Raw genomic sequence first — 3,261 nt, forward strand, 5'->3', positions numbered from 1 at the left:
GGGGGGGAGACTCTGGAAGCCAAGCTTCACATATCGGAAATAACACTGACAATAATTATAACGCTCAGGTCCCAGAGTATCCGACTTCGGGAATTCGACTCTACTCGGCTGCACACCTCACACCTCAGTCTCTGCTCGTGTAGCCCACCCCACGCTCCTCGCTCCGCCAAGGTCAGCCGAGGAGCGCGGGAGCGAGCCCAGCGCGCCCCTCCCGCCAGACGAGACCCTCTCAGGGCTCCCCACCGCCCGCAGCCCTGCGTGACACGTGCTCCCTTTGCACGGCCACCTGCCATTTCGTAACACCCTCCTGCCTCCCCTCCTCCTTCCGTCGGCAGCTCCCGTCCGCCCGGATGAACCTTGACTCATAACCAACCAAACTTCTTCCCATTCTTTTATGGGAGAGGTGGCGCGGTTGGGTATGAGTGCGCTTGACCGGGAATCGATACCTCAGAGCGAGAACCGCTCAGTCTCTGCAGGAAAGCCTATTATACTGAGCGGTTCTCGCTCTGAGGTATCGGAATGGGAGGTAGTGCAGCGGGAGTTAGAAAGAGATGAGACGGGTGGGCACACGGTGATAAGCCTGTGCTGCACCCAGATGCGATCCGAGCGGATCCGAGCGAAAAGCTTCCGAGTCATGAAATCCCTTCATAGAGCAAGATTCACAGGGACTTATCATCCACACGGGTTACACCTAACTCCGGTCGGAACTCCGACGGCTAGACAGTTGTAGCTACAATTGACACGGCCACATGCAGCTTCATCCGTGCCGACTATAGACAGAAGACAAAAGTCCGCTCACGCTGCTCGGCGCCTTACATTCTCACGCCCCCATTTTATTTTATTATTTTTTCGGAGTAAGGGGAGGAGCATTTGTCTACAATCGGTTCGTATGAGGCTTCCTGTGACCGTATCGGTTGTTGGTTATAGCTGTGTAGTTACAACTACAAACAGACACATGATGGCAGCAAGCCACTAGCCACAGCCACCAGCCCTAACGCCTAACGACCAGACGATAGGCCACCGGCCCAGACGGCGTGCATTTTATTGCCTAACCTTAGGCGCTCTAAATGACCCAATTGCGCCTAATTGTTGTTAAAACCTCTTCTCTCACGTCCCTAACCGGGTGTATTTATATTGTCCAACCTATTTTTCTCCGACCTGGTGACTTTTCCAAAATCCCCAAGAGTACTGTCCGACCTAGGTTTTGTCCGACCTAATTATCTCCGACCTATTTTTCTCCTACCTCGTCAATATTCTGAAATTTAGGAAGAATGTGCAAAGACGAACAGGCTTCAAAGGCCATGAAGGGGTACTTCGTAACACCCTCCGCGACTATGACGGAGCGTGCAGCCCTACGTCACAGAACAGTCAAAAGTCCGCGCTCACGCCCAACTCCCCCTAACCGATCAAAAAAAATTAAAAATGGGGAAGTACGCCCCCCACCCCGCAGTCGGCGGCGACTTCTGAGTTCTGACGGGGATCAGCCGCTTCCAACCACAGGGCTCAGCACATACTCCCGGTTGTTGGACTTACAGGTGTCGCAAGGTAAGCAAGACTGAAACCCGAGGCCTTACCTCCGAAGGGAATGTTATCTTTTTCCGTCCCGAGGGGTACGCGGGTATCGAACCCACATTCCACAACCCCGAGTGCCGAACCCAATCGTCAGTACCAGCGACCCGGCCACCCAAGCTACCAGGGGCTGGAATGGAGAGGGAGAGGGCTCGACTGAACTAAACGGAGGTTGCTGAAGTGCAAACGAGAGCGAGTCGCAACAGTCCTGCTTGCGTCCCTCCTCGTATCACTCTTTCCTCTCTGTGTGTCCACGGTCCTCTAGGCTCAACCATGTGGCCAGCGGACCCAAGCTGTCCCGCGTCCCGCGGCGTCGGCTCGCTGCACCCCGTCCCCGTCCCGTCCGGCCCCGCCCCGCAACGGCGCCCCGTCACCGACAGGCCACGCCGCCGCGCCCCGCGTCGCTACGCAGCTCGCCGCCTTATTGGGGTAAAACACACTCACACACACACACACAGCAGTGCCGCCTCCTAGAGCAGGGCGCGTTGCGACACCCCCCTCCCCACAGCCGTTCTTTATGAACTCACACCTCTCATGACCATCGAAGGGCAACCTAACCTCTTTCAACCTCCTCCCGCGGGCGACTGGAGTGGCCGTCCGTCCCGGTTGGCCCACCGCCTACTGGACCGTGCGTCTAGCAGGAGCTCCTCCCCTTGCTCCCTGGCCGCCACTACAGTGCCAACCCCTCCTCATATGCTACATTTGTATAGGACTGGGAAAATGTTGTTCAGCCGTGCGTCGATGATAAAGAATAATCATGCTGAGGACGTCCATCCGCTTACGCCAATCACAGGTTGATGGAGATAAAGGTGACGGACGGGCCGTAGCGGGCGGGGCGGACGGAGCGGGCACATTGACGTGGATCCAGAGAGTGACTCAGCCCGCCCCGCTCCGCGGAGACGAGACGACGGACTTTGCGCCGGAACCGCAAACGGGGTGGCTCGGACGCGAAATACGTAAACAAATTTGCTAGAACCTCGGCTAGAACAATTTTATGAATTCGATGCTCAATAAACGGGAGGCAGCTGCAGCGTTTCTGTAGAAAACAAGTTGGTGGTGTCATCGACTGCCTCCTTTCGATTCCGTCGTGGTCAGCATGCTGGTGCTGATGTACTGAGAGGCGTTCCAAGTCAGCAGCAGAGCCACCAGCATAGCGTTGCGTGTGCGTGTCAACGCTCCGGCGGGCGGGCGGGCGGCGTGTCGGGGCGCGTTATTGCGACCTATACACATCACGTTTGTTGTAGTTTTCTGGCGCACTGACTCCGACGGCGGGGCGGACGCCTCGCGCTTCCACGCCGCAGCTCCCCCCCCCCTTCCCCCCTACCGGGCACAACACCACCGCCACCGCGCACAGCAGGTAGGCAGTACGGGGGCGCGGATGTTTGGCGGGTATGCCTAATCTCCTTCAGACAGACAGCATCCCACATGAGCGAACACCATGGCTGCTAGAATGTATTGGTGATGATAAACTACGTTGACGTGGATTATTTGATCATCGCTTGAGTACCTTCGACGAAATTTCGTCGATACCCGGGGCCTATTACCTATTTAAGTCGACGAGGATTGAGGGTTTTATGACCTATCGATAAAACGCACATGAAACCAAAAGTATTTCAATCGTTGCGCAGAAAAGACGTGAATGCTGCGTGCTGACTTCACTGAGACACGTCGACATCCACTACGTCTCTCTAC

This window comes from Frankliniella occidentalis, unplaced genomic scaffold (assembly GCF_000697945.3).
Source record: "Frankliniella occidentalis isolate FOCC.00 unplaced genomic scaffold, Focc_3.1 Scaffold10, whole genome shotgun sequence".
Taxonomy (NCBI): Eukaryota; Metazoa; Arthropoda; class Insecta; order Thysanoptera; family Thripidae; genus Frankliniella; species Frankliniella occidentalis.